This window comes from Oryctolagus cuniculus, chromosome X (assembly GCF_964237555.1).
Source record: "Oryctolagus cuniculus chromosome X, mOryCun1.1, whole genome shotgun sequence".
NCBI classification, from domain to species: Eukaryota; Metazoa; Chordata; class Mammalia; order Lagomorpha; family Leporidae; genus Oryctolagus; species Oryctolagus cuniculus.
This window is the reverse complement of record NC_091453.1, coordinates 47,400,831-47,428,695: the sequence shown is the minus strand read 5'-3', so window position 1 is coordinate 47,428,695 and position 27,865 is coordinate 47,400,831. Positions and strand designations below refer to the sequence as shown.

The 27,865-nt window shown below is 38.9% G+C and overlaps 1 long non-coding RNA gene across 1 annotated transcript in view; it reads right to left on the bottom strand.

The window, feature by feature from the left end:
* Nucleotides 1–11,366, bottom strand: part of LOC138847731 (uncharacterized) — a 102,927-nt gene extending 91,561 nt beyond the window's left edge. Inside the window, exon 1 of the long non-coding RNA XR_011385680.1 lies at nucleotides 11,199–11,366. This is a non-coding gene — a long non-coding RNA (uncharacterized lncRNA). The remainder of the gene's footprint in view (nucleotides 1–11,198) is intronic.
* Between the last annotated feature and the right edge of the window lie 16,499 nt (nucleotides 11,367–27,865).

The window sequence follows — 27,865 nt, the reverse complement described above, 5'->3', positions numbered from 1 at the left end:
GAGCAAATGCTTTCAGTTTTTCCTCATTTGGTGGGATACTGGCTATTGGTTTGTGATATATAGCCTTTACAGCTTTCAAAATGTTCCACTTATACCTAATTTGTGGAGGGTTTTTATCATGAAAGGGTGTTAAATCTTACCAAATGTTTTCTCTGTATCTATTGAGATGACCACACAGTTTTTTTCTTTGTAGTATTGTTGTGATTTATGATATTTATTGATTTGTGAATGTTGAACCAGCCTTGTATTTCTGAGACAAATCCCATTTGATCTTGATATATGATGCTTTGGCATGGTTTTGGATTCGTTTTGGTAGAATTTTGTTGAGGAGTTTTGCATCTATGTTCATTAAGGATATAGATCTGTAGTTTTATTTTTGTGTTGTGTCTTTGCTTTTGGTACCAAAGCAATGCTGGCCTCATAAAAAGAATTTGGCAGAGTTCCATCCTGTTCAATATTTTAGAATAGTTTCAAAAGTAGTAGAGTTATTTGATCTTTGAATGTTTTGTAGAATGCACTACTAAGCCAATCGAGTTCCCAACTTTCTTGATGGAAGACTTTGTTTACTGCTTCCATCTCATTGCCTATTATTGATCTGTTTAAGTTGTCTATATATTCTTGATTTAATCTTGGTAAGTTATATGAATTCAGGAATTTATCCATTTCTTCACAGTTTTCCAGTTTATGAGTATATTGCTCTTAATAGTAGTTTCTTACGATTCTTTGTATTTTAGTGGTGCTGGTTATAATATCTTTTTCTTCACCTCTAATTTTATTTATTTCAATTTTTCTCTTTTTTCTATGTTAGTTGGCTATTTTATTTTCTTAAAAACATTTTTTATTGTTGTCTTTATTTTTTTAGTTTCAATTTCATTTATATTTATTCTGATCCTTATTTCTCACCTCCTGCTGATTTTGGGTTTGGTTTGCTCTTGTTTTTCTAAGTCTTCAATATGCATCATTAGATCTTTAATTTGAGACATTTCTCTTTTTTAATGTAAGCATTTAATGCTATAAACTTCCCTCTTAATACTGATTTTACTGTATCTCAGGGGTTTTTATATGTTGTGTTTTCATTTTCACTTATTTTAAGAGTGTTTTAATTTCCTTTTTAATTTCTTCAATCACTCTTTGGTCATTCAGTAGCATGCTCTTTCATTTCATTTATGAGGTTCTATTGTTCTTATTGTTATTGATATCTAGTTTTATTTATTTATGGTCTGAGAAGATACATGGTATGATTTCAGTCTTTTTAAATCTGCTGAGACTTGGTTTGTGGCCTAATATGTGGTCTATCCTAGAAAATGTTCCATGTGCTGCTAAGAAGAATGTGTATTGTGCAGCTGTTGGATGAAGTAGCCTGTAATTGTCTGTTAGATCCATTTTCTTGATCATATGTTTCAACTCTGATGCATTTTTATTGCTTCTGTCTGGATGATCTGTCCATTGCTGAGAGTGGGGTGTTGAAGTCACCCATTATTATTGTATTGGAGTCTATCTCTCACTATAGGTCTAATAGTATTTGCTGTTTATATCTGGATGGCCTTGTGTTTGATGCATATATAATTATGATTGTTATGTCTTCTTACTAAGTAAAACAGTTATCAAAATATAATGTCCTTCATAAGCTCTTTTTACAGTTTTTGATTTAAAATCTTTTTTGTTTTAATATTAGCATAGCTATGCCTGCTTGCTTTGTGTTTCCATTTGCCTGGCTTTTTTTTTTTTTCCAATCCTTCAATTTCAGTTTGTGTGTATCTTTGTTTGTCAAATGAGTTTCTTGTTGGCCTACAATAGGGTCTTTTTTTTAATCCATTTAGACAACAGAAATGTTTGGCTGGTGAATTTAATCCACTTACATTGAAGGTTAGTATTGATAGATAAGAACTAAGATCCAGGGCCAGCGCTGTGGCTCACCTGGTTAATCCTCCGCTTGTGGTGCTGGCATCCCATATGGGCACCGGGTTCTAGTCCCGGTTGCTCCTCTTCCAGTCCAGCTCTCTGCTGTGGCCCGGGAGGGCAGTGGAGGATGGCCCAAGTGCTTGGGCCCTGCACCTGCATGGGAGACCAGGAGGAAGCACCTGGCTCCTGGCTTCAGATCGGCGCAGTGCTGTCTGTAGCAGCCATTTGGGGAGTGAACCAATGGAAGGAAGACCTTTCTCTCTGTCTCTCTCACTGTCTGTAACTCTACCTGTGAAATAAATAAATAAAGATTTAAAAAAAAAAAACCTAAGATCCATCATTCTGTTGATTGGATAATGATTCCATATGCTCTGTTAATGAATTTCATGGTGACATATGGTTTCTGTTTATTTCTTTTTTTAAAGATTTATTTACTTGAAAATCAGAGTTATACAGAGCAAGGAGAGGCAGAGAGAGAGAGAGAGAGACAGAGAGACAGAGAGAGAGACAGAGGTCTTCCATCTGATGGTTCACTCCCCAATTGGCCGCAATGGCCTGAGCTCTGCCGATCTGAGGCCAGGAGTTAGGAGCTTCTTCTGGGTCTCCCACGTGGGTGCAGGGGCCCAAGGACTTGGGCCATCTTCCACTGCTTTCTCAGGCCACAATAGAGAGCTGGATAGAAAGAGGAGCAGCCGGGTCTCGAACCAGCGCCCATATGGGATACACAGCTAAAACTTAAATTGGTAGATCTGCTACCCAAGCTACAGATGGGAATCATTCCTCCCAGGTCCCTTGGCAGAGAATACAGATGGAAGGACCAAATTCAAACAGGGCTGTAGCCCAGTCTGTAAGCAGGATCCTGATTAGTCAGCCTACCAGCTGGGTATTACCCTGCCTTCTCAAAACAACTCTCCTTGGTCTTGGGTTCCACTAGTACTTAATCACCTCTTACTGCAGTAACTTCTCAGAAAGGCACATTTGTCTCTGGATGGCTGTCAAATTACTGCTTTTTAAAATATTTTAGTTTATTTATTTGAAATGCAGAATTACTGAGAAAGGGAGAGGAAGATGAAGGGAAGGGGGGAAGGGAGAGAGAGAGAGAGAGAGAGAGAAGGGATCTTCTATCTGCTGGTTCATTTGGCCACAACAGCCAAGGCTAGGCCAGGCTGAAACCAGGAGCCAGGAGCCAGGAGCCTCATCCAGATCTCCCACATGGGTGCATGGGCCCAAGCACTTAGGCCACCTTCTGCTGCTTCTCCAGGGGCATTAGCAGGGTACTGGATCAAAGTGGAGCAGTGGGGACTTGAACCAGTGCCCATATGGAATGCCAGCATCTCAGGCAGTGGTTTAAACTACTATACCACAGTGCCGGCCACCAAAACTTTTCTTGATGTTGGGGATACTTATAATCAACTTCCTAGTCTGCCATTTTGCTCATGTGATTCCTCTAATGTCTGTTTTTAATTATAAAAATGTTATTTGCACACTATGGAAATTTCAAGCTATAGATACAAATAATAATAGTACATATGAATATAAATAGTTCTTATTTTGTGTTAATCCTTTTAAGCACTTTATAAATATTAGCAGTTAAAACAAATACAGGGCTAAAGAGTTAAAAAGCTCTTAAGAGCCTTCATTAATCTTTCTCCACACCAATTCTATTCCTCTTCTCAGAAGTAACCACTGCTTTCCAATAGATTGGTGTCCTTATTGGCTTTTTCATACACATTAAGTATTTTACATTTGTAGATAGCTATCCTTTTTATAGAATAGATTCACACTTTTTATATTGTTCAGCACTCTTCTTTCATCTTGGATATTGTTCCCTTAGGATGTATTGAGTTGTTTCACTCTCCTAATTAGGCAGTTTTTTTTTTTTTTATAACATTTGGCTTCCCTATAATGTGTAGAGCAGGCACTCAATTGATGACTATTTAAGTTGCTTAAACTATTTTTAATTACAGTATTGTAGGGAAAAGCCTAGGACATACACTTATACACATATGCAAATATTTCCATAGGATACATTTCCAGAGGGAAAAAATTAAAACATAAAGTATGAGCATTTTGAATTTAAATTTTTTAAAATTAAAACCATTTTAATTGACATGTTATAATTGTACCTGTTTATCGGGTACAGTGTGATACATCAATACATACCTACAAAATGCTATAATCAAATTTGAAACTTGCATCACCTCCAACATCTATCATTTCTTTGAGGTAAGTCTCTTCAGAATTCAATTTCCTGGCTATTTTTAAACAATGTGTTTTTGTTAGCTATAGTCACTTTGCTGTACAATAGAACACTATGACTATTCCTAGGTTCTGTAACATTGCTCCCGTTGTCCAACCTCTCCCCATCACACTTTCACCTTACCTTTCCCAGCCTCTAACTACCATTCTACTATTTACTTCTATGAGATCATGTGTTTTACATTCCAACAATGAGGAGGCTTTGATAAGTTAGTAGGAGATTTGCACTATCTTTTAATTCTATTTTAACATGAAATTTTAGAAACCCCTTTCTATGAGCGGGATCATGTATCCATGATTATTTCTGCACCTGGTTATTCATCCATTTTGCCACAAATGAAAACATTTCATTAGTTTTTTGACTGGATAGTATTCCATTGTGTAATTATTCTCCATTTTATTTATCCGTTCATTTGCCAAAGGACATTTATGTTGATTCCTGATCTCGGTATCTGTGGATAATGCTATGATAAACATGAGAGTTATCTCTTCATTTCACTGATTTCATAAGGTAATTGTAGTTTTAGTTTTTGAGGCACTTCCATACTGTTCTCTATAATGACTGTACTAATTTACTTTCCCACCAAAAATGTACGAGTTCTCTTTTCTTTAAAATCTGACTAGCATTTTTTTTTTCTGTTTGATAACAGCCATTCTAACAAGGGTAATATGATATCTCCCTGTGTTTTCGATTTGCATTTCTCTGATGATCACCAGTGATGAACACTTTTTATACACCTGTTGATTATTTGGATGTCTTCTTTTGAGTGATGTTCATTCAAACCTTTATCAACTTTTCAATTAGATTATTGTGGGTTTTTGCTTTTTTCTTTTGCTACTAAGTTGCTTAATTTACTTCTAATTTCTGGATATTAACTCCTTGCAGATGCATGGTTTGTAAGTACTTTTGTCCATTCTGTAGTTGTCTGTTTATTTTTTTTGATTGTTTTCTTGGCTGTACAGAAGCTTTTTAATTTGACGTAATCCCATTTGTCCATTTTCATTTTTGCTGCCTGTGCTTTTGAGGTGTTATCCAAATAAGTCTTTATCCAGATAAGTGTCATGAAGCATTTTCCCTACGTTTTCTTGCCATTTAATAATTTTCTCATTCTTCCAAAAATGACATCCAAAATAGATGTACCAATTTACACTCCTGTTAACAGGCTTTCCTATTCCTTTGCCAACACTAGATAATTTTATTTGTTAAATCTTTGCCTTTTATTTGTTAAATCTTTGCCAACCTGATGAATTAAAATAATAACTCATTGTTGATTTAATTTCCATTTCCTATGTTAATTGACCACTTGTAACTGTTCTTCTGTGAACTGTTTTTTTTTTTTTTACTCGTATTTTTGGTTCTTTTTTTTTTTTTTTCATTCCTAGGATCTCTGGCTATTACAGCTTTAAAACTTTATTCTGTTAATAACATTAAAAATTGAATCTCCAAGTTTGTTGCTTATTTTTAAATTATGTTTTTGAATTTCATATTGTCAAATCTGTTGCTTCAGAAAATTTATGCTGGGGTGGGCATTTGGTGGGGCAGTTAGGATACTGCATGGGATGCTTGCATCCCATATCAGAATGCCTGATTTCCTGACCCAGCTCTGCTCTGCCTTCCAGCTTCTTGATAATATTCACCCTCAGAAGCAGTAGGTGATGACTCAAATAGTTGATTTTCTGCCACCCACATGGGGCATCCAGATTGTGTTCCCGGCTCCTGTCTCTGGCCTGGCCCGGTGCCAGGTGTTGTAGGTATTTGGGAAGTGAAACAGCAGATGGAAGACCTTTCTCTTTCTGTCTCTCTCTCTCTCCCTACCTCTCTGCCTTTCAGATAAATAAATAAAAAAATTTAAAATATTATGCCTACTGGGTTTATTATATTACTGTTATTATTATATTAGAGCTTTCCCACTCCAAGATGAAAATACACATCTCCTTTATTTTCTTCCTAATATTTTTTACTCTTTGTAAGTGATGTGAGTGCCTAGGTAAATGTTTAAACTTCATTTATTGAATAATCTTTATATCCTTCTTCACACTTATATTACCTTCATCACAAAGTAAATTCCACCATGTTCATTAACTTGTTTCTGGTCTTTATTCTGCTCTATTGGTATTGTTCTATCTCTGATTTTTGTTTCTGTATTGGAAGGAAGGCTTTGTCTCTGAATTTTTGGGGAATCGGTAGTGAATACTTCAGAACTCCCTGAGAAATTCCCAAACTTGATTGATCATCAAAATCAACTATGATATTTTCCAAAAAATTGTTAATTCTCATGTGCCACACTTTTAGGTGGGGCCTATGATTCTGGCACAGTCAGTTTTGGGGATTCTTAGCTTACATGATTTCTTTTTTTTTTTTTTTTTTTTTTTTTTTTAGATTTTAGAGTTACAGACAGTGAGAGGGAGAGACAGAGAGAAAGGTCTTCCTTCCGTTGGTTCACCCCCAAAATGGCTGCTACAGCTGGCGCACTGCGCCGATCCGAAGCCAGGAGCCAGGTGCTCCTCCTGGTCTCCCATGCAGGTGCAGGGCCCAAGCACTTGGGCCATCCTCCACTGCCCTCCCAGGCCACAGCAGAGAGCTGGACTGGAAGAGGAGCAACCGGGACAGAATCCGGGGCCCATATGGGATTCCCACACTGCAGGCAGAGGATTAGCCAAGTGAGCCACAGTGACGGCCCGGCTTACATGATTTCTATAGTCCTTTTTTATATCACTACATTCTCTGTTTTTCTTCAGCTATCACTTGCCTAAGGTGGTGGTGGTGGTGGTTGTTTTTAAGAAGTGTTGTGAAGTAGAATTAGAACAGGCTGCAGTCTCTTCCTAGTCTTGTTCATCGCAGCATCATGCCATGATGTCTAGGCCACTTGTGAATTGCTTGTAACAGGCAGCCACTAGACAGTTCTTAGCTTCTACCACTCACTTGCCCTTCCAGCTATCTTTTGATGAATTTGGGTGAAAGCATGTGTCTCCTTCTCTTGACTGTGTGCTTCAAGGAAGCTTGTGTTTTTAGTGTAATCACCATGTGACAGAGTTGTCCACAGCCAGGTTACAATCCACACCCAGGCCCATGCTTCTCAGTCTTCATCATGACTTACTTTTCTAGGCAGGGTGCTGGCTCTTTAATTGCTCACAATCTAAATTTTCCAGGAACTGCCATGAGATGTTCCAACTGGTCCTGAGATAACCTTGAAATTTCTTATGCGGAAAGGAAGTATGGAGATTGGTAGGTCTCCTGTCTAACATTGTAAGAAATGTATGAGACTGTGACTGTGTCTGTTCAAACTGTACAGTTAAAATTTAATAGTAATCCAATAATATGGTTGGAATTTTCTGAACACCTAATGTGCTGAAGCACTTTATACATATTTTTCTTGTTCTCAAACTAATCCTGTGAGATATAAATCACTACCCTTAGTTTAGAAATTAGAGAAATGGTATTCAGAGAGGTGAACTTACTTTACTAAGGTCACACACTTTGATGCCCAAAGAGGGGATAAATGCAGTGTGGCCCAAATACAAAAAAAAAAGTCTTGAGGGAAAGGCATATTAATTTTAGCACTCTCTACTTATTAAATTCTAGCTCTGCAGCTTGCTAGATGAGTGACTGCGGGTAAATCACATATTTTTTTTTCTGAGTTTCTGATTCCTTATCTGTTAAATGGGAATCTCTAGCTTACTTCTCCTGAAGCAATTGTGTGAATTCAATGTAATGATAACAAATGTGAAGTACCCTGTCCAGAGTAGATGTTCAGGAGATGATAAATAACTCTCTATCATTTGCTTGCAATCTTCTATACACACACAAGCATACGCAAATATCAAGTTCAAGAAACCTTTTCTGTCTACCCGATAAAGCAGCCTGTTTATGATCTCTAATCCTCTGTCTATCCATCACTGTGTTTGGGGTCCTCCACTGGGGCATGGTTTAGAGTGTGTAGAGTCTGTGTGATCAGAGCTGGGGATGCTTAAAGGCAGACATATCTGAGTTTGAATTTTAGCTCACTTTTTTTCTGTAGGACTTAGAACAAATGGACTTTTGAATCTAACATTTTTTATGTGTTTATAATCTTACAGGCCTAGGCCCTTCTGACTATAAACCCCTCTGCTGACAGCTTTGTAGGCATGCGGCCGTTCTTTCTGTTTTTCAAAAACAACAGGCTCATTACAACCTCAGGATCTTTACATTTTAAATTCCCATTTCTGGAACCCTTAACATGACTGGCTTTGTCTTCTGTGTTCAGGTCTCAGCTTCAACATCTCATTAGAGAGGCCTTCCCCAACCAAAGTATCTGGTCCTCCCCTGGCCTCCATCCCATTACTTCATGTTCATTACTTCATTGTTTTCTCTGTAGTGTTTATTGCTATTTGACGTTTTATTATCTGCTTATGTGTTTAGGTATTTATTTTCTGTTTCAGTTGCATGTTTTTGACAGCAGGAACTTTTCTGAGTCATTCACTGTTATATTCTCAGCACTCCAAACAGTGCCTGGCCCCAGACAAATGCTGAATATAAAGCAATTGAATAAATGAATGGATGAATTTATTCTCTAAATCTGGTCTATGAAATAAGATAATTATAACTGGGTTTACGTGAAGCACTTAGTGTAGAGTCAGGGCCTCATGCACAGAACTTTCCATTCCTCTGTGTTCTTCAGCTCCTACTATGCAAACTCAGCCTTGCTGAACTGACTTGTGCTTGGTGCCATAGTTCCTTGAGGTTTTCTGGCAGGCCCTAGTCTCTCAATTCTGATAGGCTAGAGTTCAGATAAAGTGGCCTTCTCTGCCCAGAAGTAGCTTCTAGTCTTGCTATGTATGGGGCAGCCTTCTCTGCTACAGGGCTCACTGACTCATCAGTATCAAACAATTTGTATTTGCTTGTAGATTCCCAAGCAGGGGCCAATCCTAGAAGGACGCTACTCTCATTTAGCACAAACACACGCCTTAACATATTTCCACAGTAACAGCTGCTGCCCTTGGCCAATCACCATAACAGAGAGACCTTCATCAAATGGAAGAACATAATATGTTATACAAGATAGATCATCCCTCATTTAGATGTGGAGCAAATGACTCCCAGGAGTACCAAGATTTGAATTATGATTCCTTACCAGAGGTTCCCTGGTCAGGGGTTACTTTTTATTTTCGCCAGACATAGTCCTCATGCTCTCAGGACTTCCATAAAACGTGTGTGCAGAGAAGTGAATCTGAAGTGAGCAATGGACAGGTGGTGTGTAGCTTAAGGAAATACTTGAAATGTTTACTAAAAGGAAATTTGGGCAAAAATGTCTGGAGGTGGAAATAATCCAGAATCTAGAATGAAGATGTATATAAAATCAATCTGTTGAAATACTCGGTGACTCAACTCTCCCTTCATACTTCTGATAGCTATACATAATAGAATAATTTTTATTTGTCTAGTGATGACCAATAAAGATTATAATTTGATCATCAAACCAGTACTATGCCCTTTGCCATATACTGCCATTTATTATTGGAACCCTCTTCTGTGACTTCTCTGTTTTCAACACTATTGGTCTTTATTTTTTGTCACTGTCTCTACAACACTTAGCACAATATCTGGCACATAATAGTGTATTATCAATTGTTGAGTTACCAATAAACTGCTGTGTTACAGATGTGAGAGAAGAGGAGGAATGCATTGCCTAACATTAAATAAGCACACAAGTAGCAGAGCCAAGACTCCAGCCTAGGTTTCCTGATTTCCAGCTCTTCCTGCCACTGGCAATGTAGAAGAAGTAGGAACATAGTAATAATTGCTACCAGTTGGTGGTAGTTGCCAGGCCCAATTTATTGGCCAGTGAGACTAAGTAACATCTTTAGAACTTTACAACTGATCTCTCTGCCTAGGACACCTCCCTATATCTGTCTTGTATTCTTCCTAGTCATTCTTTAAGACAGCCTCAGATATCTTCTTTGTTCTGCCCTCCTTGTCCATGCAGGGTTAGATCATTTTGACTTTGCACAAAACTTTATCCAAGTATTTATACCATTACATTCTCATGATCCATCCCATCCACTTAGACTGTGAGTCTCTTGAGAGAAGGGATCATGTCTTGTTTATCTCACAAAACCTAGCTAATGCTTTCAGCCCATATTTAATATGCCAATACATGATTGAATTTCCATTTGGTTTCCATAGCCACTTCTTAGGAAAGGTAGTAGGGATTATTTTCCTGAGGCAATGGTCCTTACAGTTTAGTATTTGTTAGAGCACTTGGTATATTTATTAAGTAAACAGATTTCTAGTCTTTCTCTCCTCCTCATCAACCCCAAGGAGATTAATGTATAATAGGTATGGGTATAAATGGTTTTTTGCATGTTCAATTGGCCTTGCAAATTATTCTCATTCAGTCGGTCCTTGGAATATACTTGAATGATAACTGGACTAGGGTGTAAGTGTGAGTTGTGTTAACCATCAAAACGGTTCTGGCAGGCTGCTGGGACCTGCACAGATGAGGGAATGTGCCATGACAACCCCGCCCAGTGGTGCAGTTTATGGCTGTGAATTTTGGGGGCTACGTAGAAGACTGGCCTCCTCAAATACCCATGAAAAAGAATTCTTGTCACTGTGTTACCACCCTCAATATTTTTCCCTCCTTGAGACATTGGTGTGGAATAGAGCAAATTGCTGTGGAAATAAGGTGAGCTGGGTAATGACTGGATGACCTAAAGTGTTTCTGTCACTGTATTTGAGTGTTAGTTGTTTCTCTGTAAGACAGAGATCTATTTTTTTTTTCTGATTTGTACCTACCTCACAGGAAAGTATTAAAATAGGGAAAACAGATGTGGTTCATTAATTATGACAAATATTTTAATCTGAGTTTTATAATGGGGAAGTTGGGTATGGTTTATTGATTGTGAAAAATATACCATACTAATGTTAGCACTAGGGGAAGCTGGGTGTGGGCTATATGGGAAACCTTTGTACTTTTTTTTTGGTAAATTTAAAACTATTCTGAAATTAAAAGTTAAAAGTAAAATTTAAATGAGATAAAATAGATCAATAAACTCACCCAGTGGCAGCCACAGCATGAACGTTCAATAAGCTGAAGTGAAATGTACAAAACACTAATCATTCCTTCTCTGCTACTCAATCACGAGGCCTCTTCTGTGGGCTCTGGTTTCTCTGTCAACCGAAGTAAGGAGGCATTAACAGGATGATTTCCAAGGTGTGTTTCAGCCCAACACTGATTCTAATCTCAGTTCTGTGCTGTGGGCTGTGGGACAAGGTTCAATGTCAGGTTTGACGTAAGATATCTTGACGTAGGACATCATCTTGTCACTGTGTAGTGTTGCCAAGCAGTCCTGATTTGATGTATTGCCCTCCCCTTTTCCTGTTTCCTTGCTCTTTGGCCTTGCTCTCCATTCTGTCTGAGGATGACACTTTTTTGAGAGTGGCCAGAAAGAGGGAGCTTTGCAAGGCAGGAAAAAGCGTGACACACAACCAATAAGATGTGGAGTATTTTCTTTAGTGTGGTTTTGATTACATTCTGAGCAATTTTTTTTGTAAAAGATGAATTAGCTAGTGTTTCACAGCCTCCCAGGAGGTTTGCTTTGTTAGTTTCATTGAATACAAACTTTCATATTAACTCAAGGCAAATGAGAAAGGAGAGAGATCAGGAAAGAGTGGGTGGTTTGGTTGTAAAGTTGTTTGCTTTGTAACTGCAAACAAGTGGTGGCTTAGGAAGTCTCTGCAGAGTTGGTGAACTAGAACTTTGTGGAGCAATGCTCATTCAAAGGACTTTCAGGGGCTCAGGAGAGCAGAATCTAAGAAAAGGGTCATCATTCCCGCACTGCACTTGTAGAAAAGAAGGCATTGCCACTTAATAATAATATCGAAAACAGAATTTCTGTGGTGTTTACCTTGAGCGCAAGTCTAAATGTATATTTCAACTCCCCATCTTAACTCTTTTAAACTCATAGCAACCTATGGGGTAGGTACTGTTATTATCACTTGCATTTTCAGATGAAGAAACTGAGAGATGTAGTGACTTGCTCAAGATCACACATAAGATATATGACAGAATCTAGGTTTGAACATATGGTGTTCGGCTTTAGAATATGTACTGTTACTACTGTACTACATTGCCTCTCACATTTGGGTAAAACTCCTCAGGAGACAGGCGTTTGGTGTGTCTGTTTCAGGGTGCTTATAAGTAGATTTATTTTTATTTATTTGAGAGGCAGAGCAATAGGGAGAGACAGAGAGAGACAGGGGTGGGGCAGTGTGAGGAACAGGGATTTTTCTATCTGTTGGTTCACTCCCCAAATGGCTGCAATGGCCAGGGCTGGGCTGAGCCAAAGCCAGGAGCCAGAAACTCTATCTGGGTGTCCTATATGGGTGGCATGGGCCCAAGCACTTGGGTCATCTTTTGTTGCCTTCCCAGGTGAATTAGCAGTGAGCTGGAATGGAAGTGGAGCAACTGGCCTTGGACTGGCTCTCCAAAATGGGATGCTGAGGTCTCAAATGTTGGCTTACACAGCTGTGCCACAACACCGACACTTCGGGGTGCTTTTTAATCCCCGATACAGCCCAAGCCTTCTGGATGAAATTGATGAACCTTCAGACCATCCATTGAGTAGCTTTCTTACTGTCTCTTCCTCCTACCCTTCCTACATATAACCTGGATTAAGCCAGTAAATCTGAAATCTACAACAACCTTTAGAAAATTTCTTTGTTTTATACTCTGTAACTACAACAATAATTACCTCTGACAGGTGCACAGCACTTCCATACGCATTCTTTAATGTGTTTCTCAACAATTTTGTGGATTAAGATTGGCAGGGATCATTGTAATCATTTTATATATAGGACAGCTGAGGTCCATAAAGGGTTAAATGACCAGCTCAAGATTACACAGCTAATAGCTGAACGTAGGCCAGTCAATCAGCCTATGTGTACCTGTTGAACAGGTACCCGATGTTATTCTAAGGCATAGTTCTAGGACTGTCTAACTGCTACTCTAGAAAATATACCACCGTCCGCTGTCTTGGAAGCCATAAAATATGAAATGTTGACTTAGATTCTGTGAGTAGAAGAGAGAACACACATTTGCTGAGCCCTCATCCTGTGCCAGGCTAGGAAACATTTACATTTGTTATCTTGTTGAATCTTTATATCAATCCTGAGAGTTTTGGATTGCTATCTCCTCTTTCCAATGAGAAATACAAGAAGTAAGGCAGACCCCAGTTTGAGCTGGCTCCCTCTTTCCACTCTACAGTTCCATGTTGGGCTTTGGCTGCAGCACTAGAACATCCTTCTGGCAGACTCTACTGAAAGCATTCCTAGGAATGCTGAGCCCAACATGAACACATCTTTTCATTTACCCCTTGCAGCTTCCTTAGTTCTCTCAGGAGAACCATAAATAAGCACGTAGAAAGCAGTCAGGTTAATGGTAGGAAAAGGAAGTGAGGCCTAGCTTTCAGGCTATGTTCTGGGTCTCCAGTCCCACTAACGTTCAGTGTGCCCTGTCAGCCCAGGTCACAGATGGATGGAAAGGGTCTCCTGTACCAGTCCTCTGAGGCCTGGCCTAGTTCTGCTGATCAAGACTCTGCTGGCTGTTCCAGCTGCTGCTTCTCATTCAATGCCGGCTGACCAGCATTGTTCAGAGGAGTAGTTGAGAAAGACAAGACAGTGTATGAGGGAAGCTTTGCTCAGAATCATATCATGCCTTTTAAAGGCATGAAATTCACTTCCATCTAGACAACTTCCCTGGTTTCCTTGTGGAGAGGGACTGAGGGTCAGTGTCCTGGTGACATTTTTTTCTGGTGCTGGTCAAGCCTCTGAGGATAATAGATTATAGTATTTAGGTAATGGTGCATCTCAGGCCAACCTGTTTGCTTACCTTCACCTGTAAGGATGAGGACTTCCCAATCTTTGGGCCATTTCTTACCTATCAGTATGTAGGACTTACCCCCTTTTACTTTGAGGAAAATTGTGGAACGATGTAGTCCTTTGGCCAGACGGCTCTCTCAGGACACATTATCTATAGCTTATTTCAGAGCATGATCCCCTCTGACTGTTCAGATACATGTGTCTTAATTCTATTCATAACCATCTTGTAGGAAGGAAATTCTCTAGCTCCTTTTGATGTATCTTACAACCTCTACACTTTGAATATTTTCCTCGCTTGTACCTTGATTCCTCTTACCCTCATTTGGTCACATTTCTGTTTAGGATCATAGAAAGTTAGATATTAGTATCAGATGGAAGGATTTTCTATCTGTAAAGTACTAAACAGATATAATTGATTACTATCACAATCTTGTTCAAGGTTCACATTTGAAAAATGAGGCAACTTACGCCCTTTGAGATAAAATGGTTTGCTAAAAGTTATGTGCTTAAAAGAGACAGTTCTAGGTTGCATACCCAGGTTTTCTGGACCAATTACTGTGTCCAATTACTTCCCTTTTGATTGTGCTCATTGACTTTTTTTCTCCCCCAGAACTTGGTGAAGAGTTTGCCATTGCTTCCTAAATAGTTATACTTACATGATACTATGATGTCAATTCTTGACCTCTTCCTCAGGGTAAATAAAGGGATTAGAAATATTTTTATCCCAATGACTTGCTTACAACTCTTTAGGCCATCCAGTTCTCTGAGTAGAGCTGTGTTCTTCCATAGCAGACACATTGTTATTGGGTTAACCTAGAGGTGACTTGGTATATTTCCCTATTCCTAGGCTGAATATATTGCTCTTTAGAGAAGTAGGGATTGTCATCTTCAGGCACCAGGAATCAAGCATACTTAAACTCCCATTTGATTTGGTTAGGCATACTAAACTACTGTCAGGGATAAAATAATAGCTACCATTTATCGAGTGCATGCTAGATACTTTATAATATCATATTATTTGATCCTTATAATCTCTTACAAAGAAGTAATTATTATTAGCATCATTTTAAAAAGATTTATTTTTATTTGTTTAAATGAGAGAGCTGAGAGAGAGAGAGAGAGAGAGAGAGAGAGAGAGAGAATCTTCCATACATTGTTCACTCACCAAATGGCCACAAAGACCAGGGTTGGGCCAGGCTGAAGCCAGGAATCCAGAACTTCTTTTGGGTCTCCCACATAGGTGCAAGGGCCCAAGCAGTTGGGCCATCTTCCAGTGCTTTTCCAGGTGCATTAGTAAGGAGCTGGATTGGAACTGGTGCCCAAATAGGATGGTGGCATAACAGGTGGCAGCTTAACCCTTTTTGTCACAATGCTGGCTCCAGCATCATTTTAGAAATGAAGAATTCAAAGTTCAAAGAGTTTATGTGTCTGTACACATTTAAATAGCTACTAAATAGTTGACAAAGCATTTGAATCTTGGTCTTTATGACCTAATGTTGATTTTCACTACAGTAAGTTGCTTCTGTGAATACTAGTCTTCTTTTACCGTGATGTGGTGTGAGAGGTGTTGGAAAGCATTTCTTATCCATCACCTAAAATGATCCCAATAACCTGGTGTCATTTTCTAGTGAAAATTGCACTGATCTAAGATTTAGGTAATCCTGAGTTTTAGTATCATCATGTTCAATTCCAAAACTTAATAAAGAATAAAAGGTGTTCCCGATTCCACACTGTTATTAAAATAAGGATTGACCATAAAATTTCATATCTGAAAGATTATCTAATTGACTTCCCAGTGGAAGGAAGTATCATCATGCCCAAAGTATATGAAAAAATTCTATGTACTTTAGTTCCATTCATGACTTCTTCTTGCAAACTTTGATCTGTCAAATGCCTTTGCTCTTTGAGGCTGATGAATACATGTACCTAAATGTTGTGTGACCTTTATAGAACACCTATTCCAACTCTCATATTTTATAGATGAGAAGAGAGGGGAAAGAATTTTACCTTTTGTTAATTGATTTCAAGAGTCTGACCAGCCGTAATAAGCAGAGAACTTTTTTGTTTTCCTTTTATAGTTAATCAAGTTTAGATCTTACCAAAGATTTGAGGTCCCAATGATCTGGGAGTGAAGTCAGAAGTTATTTAGTCCAGCAGAGTAAACCAAAACCACCTAAGTAAACATTAGTCAGCCATGTTCATCAAGATTTTCAGAATTGACCTGTTTTTACTGTTCTTGCTACGCTATTCTGTTATTTCTTCTCCCACGTGCTCTTGCGCCTAGTATAGTGCTTGGCATATGGTAAACATATACAATAAATGTTTGCTTTGTATGTTTTTTGAGTGGTTCTTATCTCCTTGTCTTTTATTATAATTTGCAAATTCAACATATATTTATCATCACAATTCTCTAATAACTATTTGCAATTGTATAAATACAAAAAAGAAGAAAATTTAGACATAGTTCTACTACCTCAATATTAACATTGCTGGGATTTGAGTGTCTCTTAACCTAAATTTTCTAAACATATTTCTATGTGCAGATTTTTTAATGAAATTACTCTTTTAAAAACATTTTCTTGCTTAACATTCTCTTACATCATTTTCTGTTAGTATGTATTATTAATAACTATTTATGGCCATATTACACTGTTAATTTCCTTATTTGAGAACATTGCTATGAAGTTGTTGTGTCCTGTGATTTGTTGTATCTTCATTCTCCAATCTTACAAACAAGCACTAATGAATACCAGACCATGTGGCTGTTTTGACTACCACAAAGACTCTCTTCCAAACTTTTTTCTGACTTTATTCATGATTTAGCATATCAATGATACTAATCATTACACCTCCTTATCTTGAAATATCCATAATCATAAACATGTTTTTAATTTTTGTCTACAAAAGTCTATCATACATATTAGTTTCCTGTCCTCATAGTTTAAGTGAAATTAACAAGAACCCTGAAGTAGCAGATATTTAAGCAAACTTCACCATGGAGAAAATTCATGAATAGAAAAGTATTTACTTCATACACAATTAAGAACATCATCCTAAGGGTGGCAGTGCATCTGCATTTGTGACTACACAATGATTGGAGGACTGAGAAGAAAAGATAATTGCAGTCCACTCCCACTCAGAGCTACATAAAGTGGTCAGCTCTCCTCTGGTCAATTTGCGTATATTTACTGGAAGTGTTATCACTGTCCAATATCATATAGTGTTTTTGGCCTCAGACATGTGAACATGTGGTTCCCTGTGAGATCAGATACCGGAGTGTGTGTGAGGATGAGCTTTTCTCATATTAGATATGGTTCTGCAATAAGATCAGGTTAACTGAAAGGGGTCAGTGTTACTTCCAGGAGTATTCTGAGAGACAGTATCTCATGGGAACGACGTGACTTTGATGAGATGGCAGTTAGGATATGTGAGTCAGTGTGGGGCCATCAGAGGCTCCAGATGATGAGGACACAGAGATGGAAGTCAGAGAGAAATTGTAAACATGATTTATTAAGTGGAAAGATCTGATTGGAAGAGAAAGATTAAAAGAGGTATGTCTCTTCAGGCATACTTGATGAGGAGGCACAGAGCATAGAGCACATGACTTTCTATAAATATCTGGACAACATTAACTTGAGTAGAAGGGAAGGTATTTTCTGGGTTGAAATAGATATGAGAACTAGGATTCTTAGATGGAGGCAAAGGAAATATTTAAGAAAAACTAGTTTCCTCTAAGGATGCTTAAAAGTGATGTTAAAATATCTCAATATTTATATAGACATATATATGCATATATATGCATATATATATATATATATATATATAATAGAGCATGGATTCAGCATGGCCCAAGGCACTGGAGTATGATTTTGCATCCTAGGGGTTATTTGGCAAGATCTGCAGATTTTTTGGATTATTATGTCTGGGGAAGTGTTACTGGCATCTAGCAGGTAGAGGCCAGGAATACTGTTAAGCATCTTATAAAGCAAGGACAGGCCCCTCACCCCACGCTGCTGCTTCCACCACTTTCAAACACAACAAAGAATTATCTGACTCTAAATGCCAGTAATTCTGCAGTTGAAAAATTCTGACCATGCAGGTATTGACCAGTTAAATATTAACCTCAGGGATGACTATCATTGCACAGGCTAAATTGATATGAAAGTTCCACAACAGAAATGACCGGTAGGCCTCTCTCCATTCCTTTCTCTCAGATTCACCTGGCATCAGTGTCTCCCCAGGATGCTCAACTGGAAACTTTCTATCTTATTACTCCTTCTTTCCTCTCCATTCCCACATTCAACAGCTCTTCTGAATTTGGTCTTCTAATTCTCTCTGTAATCCATCTATTCTTCTTCATCTTCATCCCCATTTCTGTTGCCATAAAATGGGCCTTTAAAATTATCTCTTTTCGGCCGGCGCCGCGGCTCACTAGGCTAATCCTCCGCCTAGCAGCGCTGGCACACCGGGTTCTAGTCCCGGTCGGGGCGCCGGATTCTGTCCCAGTTGCCCCTCTTCCAGGCCAGCTCTCTGCTGTGGCCAGGGAGTGCAGTGGAGGATGGCCCAGGTGCTTGGGCCCTGCACCCCATGGGAGACCAGGAAAAGCACCTGGCTCCTGGCTCCTGCCATCGGATCAGCGCGGTGCGCCGGCCACAGTGCGCCTGCCGCGGCGGCCATTGGAGGGTGAACCAACGGCAAAGGAAGACCTTTCTCTCTCTCTCTCACTGTCCACTCTGCCTGTCAAAAAAAAATTATCTCTTTTCCTATCTGGTATCATTTCCCAGAAATATTTCAATAATTTCTGAATGAGTCTTCTATAAGCCATTCTTTATACCACCTACCTTGTTTACCATAGTAGCCCTGTGTATATCATACCCAGAACAGGAACTGAATATATATTTAATTAAATTATTTGATAAATAAATTTTGTTGTATCACAGCTTCAAAATTGTCAGTGGCTCCTGTATGCCTACAGAATAAATACAAAATCACTTGCAAAACCATTATAAATATTATACTCAATTATCTTCTCATTTTAATTTTCTACATGCCAAATTTTCATCCCAAATCCCTTGCTACCACTATGGACTTTATACTCTAATGCAATGAACTTATCCACAGTCCCTTTGTCACGTCTTTTCCAGTCCATGTTTCTCAAACATGCTATTATAAAACGCTGCTGGCCCTTAGTCATCTTTGACATCTTCTCACAATGGTTCTCAATGTGGGGTGAGGATGAAAGGCTCACCAGAAGACTTTTCTAGATAAAAACTTCTGATATCATCCCACATCTGTTTAATCAAAACTGAAAGGGATAGGCAGACAGACATACATTTTAATCACAGTAAAAATATTTTAAAAGTTCAATTTGCCTTATTTATGTCAGTCTATTTGTGTACTCAATTCTTTTCTCTTTTGTACGTGTCTATTCTTTCATCAGCAGCACACTGGAAATATTAATCTTTTCAAAGAACCAGCCTTTGATTTAACTGGATTTTTCTTTCTTCAGATTCATTGACTCCTTCCTCTGTCATCTCCATTCTGAAATTTATCCAATTTAGTAATTTAAAAAAAATTTGCTTTGTGTTGTTCAGTTATAAAATTTTCATTATATTCTTCTTTATACTTCCTATTTATTTGCTGAATGCTCATAGCACTCCATTTCTATCCAATATGTTCACCCTTAATTCTTGGAGTATTGTTGTTTAGTTACTTTAAAGTTTTTATCTGTACAATTTGGGACATGCTCAGTCGGACTTGCCCCAAATGTTGGAGTTAGAAACGTGCCAGGGGATTCCAATACAATTTCATCAAGGTGGCATGTACCAATGCCATCTCACTAGTCCAAGTGATCAACTTCAGTTCACAACTGATCACAATTATAGGTCTAAGAGTCAAAGGGATCAAACAAACAAGACTAGTGTCTGCTAATACTAACTGATAGAATAAAAAAGGAGAGAATGATGCAACATGGGAAGTGGGATACACAGCAGACTCATAGAATGGCAGATGTCCTAAACTGCACTCTGGCCTCAGAATCAGCCCTTAAGGCATTTGGATCTGGCTGAATAGCCCATGAGAGTATTTTAGGCATGGAAAGCCAAGACACTCTGGAAAAAAAAACACACACACACACACAAAACACCTAGATGAAAGATCTCTGCGAGTGAGATCCCAGTAGAAAGAACGGGCCATCAAAGAAGGAGGTACCTTTCTCTGAAGGGAGGAGAGAACTTCCACTTTGACTATGACCCTGTTGGAATAAGATCTAAGTCGGCGAACTCAAAAGGCTTCCATAGCCTTGGCAACTCATGACAAGAGCCTAGGGAGATCACTGATGCCATAAACAAGAGTGTCAATTTGTTAAGTCAACAACAGGAGTCACTGTGCACTTACTCCTCTTGTGGGATCTCTGTCCTTAATGTGTTGTTCAATGTGAATTAATGGTAAAACTAGTACTCAAACAGTATTTTACACTTTGTGTTTCTGTGTGGGTGCAAACTGATGAAATCTTTACTTAATATATACTAAATTGATCTTCTGTATATGAAGAAAATTGAAAATAATCTTGATATGAATGGAATGGGAGAGGGAGCAGGAGATGGAAGGGGTGTAGTTGGGAGAGAAGTTATGGGGTGGAAAAAGCCATTGTAATCCATAAACTGTACTTTGGAAATTTATGTTTACTAAATAAAACAAAGTTTCTATCTGATAATTCCAACATCTGTATCTTTTCAAAGTTGACATTTGTTAATTATCCTTTTCCTCAGGAGTTGAAATTTTTCTTTTTTTTTTAAATTTTTGTATGCTAAGTAATTTTGGATTGTGTTCTCAACATTATGAATATTCCGTCACGAGACTCTGAGTCTTGTTCAAATTTAAGGATAACATTGACTTTTTTCACACTTTTTCTAACAGGTAACTGACAATGTTCAGTCAAACTACAAATTCGGGTCTGCATTCTGTGTGCTATGATTCCAATGTTTGTTCAGCGTGTATTAAAAATGTCAGGTTTTCTGAAGTTGTATTTGAATCAGTCTAGCATGGAACCTGGATGATAGTTTACCCTGTATTTAGTTCAGATCTCTATATGCTGTTATAGTCAGACATAAGCATGCACATTTGGGAAGTAAGCCCAAGAATTCATGCATAAATTCACAGCATTATTCTCTTATTTCCCTCCTCTAGGTAATTAATCTTTCCAACTCTGTCCCAATCCCATTTCACATCCTTCCTGAGACTGATTTTGTATTTAAGGCCAAGCAGTGGGAGGACAGAAAGAGAAAGAAAGAGAGAAAAAGGCTGTGGTGTTGCGTCCTGTGGTCCTAGGACCACAGTTCCTCTACTCAGAAACATTAGTTTTCATCTACTGGAGTTTTATACACTCTCTCAACCACCACTGCTCGTTGCTATGCCACTTCAGCTTCATGGAGGCCTGGAGTAGAACAGACGAGATAAGTACAGAAAAGCAACCTAAGCATTTCCCCTACTGTCTATAATCCTTAGCAGTCTTTTTTTTTATCTTCCTCCTCAACACACTAAAGGAGAACTTCATTTGGTGCTCTTTTTTTTTTTTAAATATTTATTTGAAAGATAGAGTTACAGAAGAAGAGACGGAGAGACACAAAGAGAGGTATGCTATCTGTTGGTTCACTTCCTAAATGGATGCAGTGCTGGGTCAAAGCTTGAAGCCAGGAGTTTCTTCTGGGTCTCACATGTGGGTGCAGGGGCCTAAACATTTGCACTTTACTCCTCTGCTTTCCCAGGTACATTAGCAGGGAGCTAGATCAGATGTGGAGCAGCCAGGAATTGAAACAGTGCCCACATGGGATGTTAGCATTGTAGGTGGTGGCTTAACCTGCTACATTGCCCCACCAGCCCAGTGCTTTTTCTGTCTATACTTTGTATGCACTTCCAGATTTTTGACAACCTTTGAATCCGGACCGGGTAATATCAGATGAAAAGAAAAAGAAACTCATCACTAATTTAGTGATATTTCTGGTGTTATTCTGGAATCTGTCTGCTACTGTGAATGTTTTCATGTACTTAGATGCTGCTGTATGCATTCTCTTCAGGATTTACTGTTGTGTTCACACAAAAAGACCATATTTTCTAGACCACAATCCCATTTGAGTCATGATATCCATCTCTTTGCTGAAATTCCACACGTGTTCATATATGTAGTCTGCCTTTTTCACTAGGTTCCTTAACATGTTACATACCTGAAAATGGGTATATTTCTTCTCCTATCAACTTGTTAGTGTATAGTCTTGATTAAGTTTGCTCAGGAATTGAGATAGGTTTCAATTTTTTTGGTTGGTGGTGGTGCCAATACTTTCAGAGAAGTTCAGGTTTCAAATTCTTCTAGAAGCAGAATCTTATTTTCTTGTGCTTAAAGAGTGTCTTGGATGCCAATTTTTTTTCTTTTCCTACTTCCCATGCACCTTTGATTCATCCTTGTATGTGATACTTTAAAAATTTCATAAATAATGGAAACGATAGATAAGGAGTTCTTTGTTGAAAAGAACTTGAAATATATACTTTTTTCATAATAGGAATTTTCATAGAATGTTTTGAAGGTTCCTCATATGCCCGTGTCACAAGGTTTTGCCCCTGTTCCTGCCCATTGCCTAGTGGTAGACTGTTGTCGCTTATTACTGGGTGTTGAGTGTTGGCATTGTGGTTGAAAACAGAGGAGCCATCTCTTGTCCTGGCAAAGCCTTAGTGTAGGGCAGATCTCATGTGTCGGGGTGTATACAGGGTTATTCTCTTCATTTCTAGCTGTTTTCCTTGTGGCAGCCATATTCTGCTTTGCATCTGTGGTTATTAGGTGGAAATTTCATGTCCCCTCCCCCAGTAGTGGCAGCCCTCTATTCGGTATTGGTATGACATCTTGGCCTAAAATATTTTTTTCCTCTTCTCATAGGAGCATAAAACTTTCTCTTTTAACTCTCTCTCAAGAGAAATGGATGTTTTACTGTCTTTGAGGACAAGAAGAGAAATTGTTTTACTTTGAGCACACTTGAAGGAGCAATGGCTCTTTTCCTCTCTCCCAGAGAAAATCCCATCTCCTACCTCTCCTCCAGTGTCTTAAGGATTTTGGATTTCAATAGATAAGGATCAGGAAAGAAAGAATTTTTCACTTTTTCTCTGTGAAACACAACTTCTGCATGCCCAGGTTACTAAAAAGTGCTCTCGTTGATCTCTTGACCTGCTCACAATTTTTATCATGAGCACCTGATGGAAATCCATGGACAAACAACTTGTGTCTTGATTCTCAGCTGTTCTGTATTGATTATGTCCAGACTGATATTCTAGCTCACATTTGACCTTTAAGAATATGTTGGAATTTCAGTGTGCTTAGTGTATAGTGACCATTTTTTCTCCTGTACTTTGTCATAAAGGTTATGTTGACTTCATAAAATCATCTGGAGGGATGGGCATTTGGTAAAGCAGTTGAGATGTTTTTTGGGATGGCTGCACCCATAGCAGAGTGCTGGATTCAAGTCCCAGATTAGCTTCAGATTGTAGCCTCATGCTAATGTGCACCCTGGAGGGTGCAAGTTGATGGCTCAAGTAGTTGGGTTCCTGCCACTCACATGGGAGATTTGGTCTGAATTCCTGGCTCCTAGGTTCAGTCTGGCCTAGCTTCAGTTATTGCAGGCATTTGGGCTGTGAACTACCAGATGTGAGCTCGCTTTCTCTCTCTGTTTCTCTCTGTTTCTCTCTCTCTCCCTCTCTCTCTCTCTCTCCCTCTCTCTCTCCCTCTCCCTCTCTCTCTCCCTCTCCCTCTCCCTCTCCCTCTCTCTCCCTCTCTCTCTCTCTCTCTGTGTCTGCATCTCAAATGAATAAATAGATTTTTTTTAATGAGCTGGAGAGTATTTCCTTTTTCTTGTTTTCTGGAAAAACTTGGATAAAATCGTAATTTTCTGTCCCTATTAAAAAAACACTTATTTTTTATTATTTTTTTCTGTTTTGGATTTGGTTGTAGATTTTTTAGCAACCGATTCAATGTTTTAATAAGTTTAATCTGGTTTTATTTCTCCTTGAGTCAGCTTTGTAAGTGAAAATTTCCTGTCAATTTTGACTGAGTCTTTAAATTTGTTGATGTAAAGTGACTTGTAATATCCTCTTATTTGAAAAATCTTTAATCATATGTAGTTATGCACTTTTCCTTTCCTAGAATTGCTTATTTGTGTTTTCTTTTCCTGGTAAGTCTTACCATATTCTTGTCTATTCAAAGGATTATTGATTGTGTATGTTTATCTATTTAATTTTTTATCTGAAAATTTTTACTTTTGTATTTATAATTTCTTTTATTTTTTAAAAGATTTATTTATTTATTTGAAAGGCAGAAGAGAGAGAGAGAGAGAGAGAGAGAGAGAGAAATACCTTCCATATGTTATTTCACTCTCCAAATGGACGCAATGGTTGGGGCTGGGTCAGGCCAAAGCCAGAAGCCAGGAGCTTCTTCCAAGTCTCCCACATGGGTGCAGGGGCCCAAGCAGGTGGACCATCCATTACTGCTTTCCCAGGTACATTAGCAGGGAGCTGGATGAGAAGTATCACTACGTTCTTAAAATTGTATATATGATTTTTTTTCCTTTTTGTAAGTCTTAAAATCCAATCTTAAATATTTTATATTTGTATAATTTTTTGAAAAGTGAAATATTGACTGTGTATTTAAATATCTAAATATACTTTTAAACTTCTTTATTATTAATTGTAAATTGTGTCACTGTCACAAACTATATCTTGTGTTATACATATTCTTTGACATTTGTTGATCCTTGCTTTAGTGCTTAATATGTAGTCAATCTTGTAAATGTTACATTTGTGATTGATGAGAAGTCTAGATGTGTTCTAAATATGTCTGTTACATCAGGATTGTTATTTGTGGTATCTATCTTCCTTATAATCTTACTAACTTTACAAATGTTTGAGCTGTGAAATTGTTTTAAAGTCTTTCTATATTCCAAAGGCAGGGTTACAGAGAGAGAGAGCATGCGCTCTTCCATCCACAGGTTTACTCCCCAAACGGGCACAACAGCTGGGGCTCTGCCAGGCCAAAGCCAGGAACCAGGAGCCAGGAGCTTCTTCTGGGTCTCTCATGTAGGTGTAGGGACACAAGTGCTTAGGCCATCTTCCACTGCTTTCCCAGGTTCATTATTAGGGAGCTGAATTGGAAGTGGAGCAGCCTGGACATGATCCAGCACCCATATGGGATGCTGCCTCCACAGGTGTTGACTTTACCTGCTATGCCACAGCACAGGCACAAGCTTTAAGTGTTCAAGGAAGATGTGCTAACCTATCTCATGTTCATGGTCTCCCATTATATTTGTTTGCAGTTTTTCTGGAATATTTATTTTCTACTCTTTTTGCATTCAAACTTTCTCTATCTTTCAAAAAAAAGGTTTATATGGAGGTTAAGCCACTGCCTGTGGTACAGGCATCCCATATGGGTACTGCCTCGAGTCCCAGCTGCTGCACTTGTGATCCAGCTCTCTGCTAATGCACCTGGGAAAGCAGCGGAGGATGGCTCAAATGCTTGGGCCCCTGCACCCACATGGGAGACCCACATGAAGCTCCTGGCTCCTGGCTTCAGCCTGGCTCAGCCCTGGCCATTGTGGTCATTCGGTAGAGTGAAATAGAAGATAAAAGATCTTTCTTTCTGCCTCTACCTCTCTCTCTTGGTAACTCCACCATTCAAATAAATAAATAAACATTAAAAAAAACTATTTATTTATTTGAAAGATAGAGTGTCACACAGAGGGGCAGAGAGAAAGAAAGAGAGAGAGGGAGGGAGAGAGTGTTTCCATCTACTGGTTCACTCTCCAAATGACCACACCAACCAGTTCTGGGCCAGGCCAAAGCAGGACTAGCAACTCAGTGTGGGTCAACCACATGGGTGCAGTGGACAAAACACTTGAGCCACCTTCTGATGCCTTCCCAGGCTCATCAGCATGGGACTGGATCAGAAGTGGAGCAGGTGAGACTCAAACTGGTGCTCTGATATTGGATACTGGTGTTGCAAGCTATGGCTTAATGTGCTGTGTCACAATGGCAGCCCAATTTTATATATCTCAAAAATAATTGTGACTTTTATATCATATGTCTTCACTATTAAAATTATAATTGCATAATATGTCATATAAATGTTTAACCCATTTATCTTGATGTGTGATTACTAATACATTTGGATTTATTTCATATACATCTAGATTCCTGCATTTTCTATTGTCCTTTTCTTTTTTCTTTCTTTCTTTTTTTTTTTTTTTTTGACAGGCAGAGTTAGTGAGAGAGAGAGAGAAAGGTCTTCCTTCTGTTCGTTCACCCCCCAAATGGCCGCTGTGGCCGGCACAGCAGAGAGCTGGACTGGAAGAGGAACAACCAGGACAGAATCCGGCGCCCCAACAGGGACTAGAACACGGGCTGCCGGCGCAGCAGGAGGAGGATTAGGCAAGTGAGCTGTGGAGGCAGCCCTATTGTCCTTTTCTCTACACTATTTTTTATTCTGTGATTTCCTTTTTATTGCTGGAATTTACTTTATTTCAATTATTTTCTTTTTTTTTTTATTATTTTTTGACAGGCAGAGTGGACAGTGAGAGAGAGAGAGAGAGACAGAGAGAAAGGTCTTCCTTTGCCGTTGGTTCACCCTCCAATGGCCGCCGCGGCAGGCGTGCTGCATGGCCGGCGCACTGCGCTGATCCGATGGCAGGAGCCAGGTGCTTCCTCCTGGTCTCCCATGGGGTGCAGGGCCCAAGCACTTGGGCCATCCTCCACTGCCTTCCCTGGCCACAGCAGAGAGCTGGCCTGGAAGAGGGGCAACCGGGACAGAATCCGGCGCCCCGACCGGGACTAGAACCCGGTGTGCCGGCACTGCAAGGCGGAGGATTAGCCTAGTGAGCCGCGTGCCGGCCTCAAGTATTTTCTTGCATGTGCTTTTTTGTAAATTTTACACTCTATGAATTCCTTTAAAGTGCCCACATTTAAATTCTTTGAATTTTTATTTAACTTAATAAACTCTAAAGTTAATAAATAACTCCATTCTCTTTAGTGTTGTGATAGAAAGGATAGCACAGTGGTTAAGATTATCAGCTCTAGAGACAAACTCTTCAAGCTTGAAAACATGATTTTTTTTATAAGGTGTTTTTTTCCTACTCCAAGTCACATTTTCCTCACTGATACAATAGAGAAATTAATGATTTATGCTGGGGCCAGTTTAAGCTGCTACATGCAATGCCAGCAGCCCATGTCAGAGGTTGGAGAGCCATTTTGAATATCAGCTGTTCCCCTTCAAATCCAGCTCTTTGATAATGCAGAGAATGATGGTCCAAGTACCTGGGCTCCTTCCACTCATGTGGGGAACCTGGGTGAAACTTCAGGCTCCTGGCTTTAGTCTGGCCTAGCTTCTACCATTGTGACCATCTTGGGGAGTGAATCAGTGGTTGCAAGATCACTCCTCTCTTTGTCATTCTGCCTTTCATATAAATGAATCTTACAAAAAAATTGTTCATACCTCCTAAGATTGTTAGGGGGAAAATAAAATGAGATAATGTAGATAAAGTACTTAATATGTTTGGGCTCAATAAATGTTAATTTATTAGATATTTACTTGTTCATTGCTCTTATAACTTAAGAGCCTCTTCCAGTCATTGATTCTCTAGGTGATTTTTCAATTTTTCCCATCACCTGTGATCATTTTAGTTGCCTCTAAGGGCATCTTCTCCAGCTTTTTATTTTCAGTGATGTATGGCAAACTGGTTTCATGTTTGATTTTGACATAAATGCATATAGTTTGGGATATGAACAGAATCAGTGTATTTTATTGTGAATATAGATCAC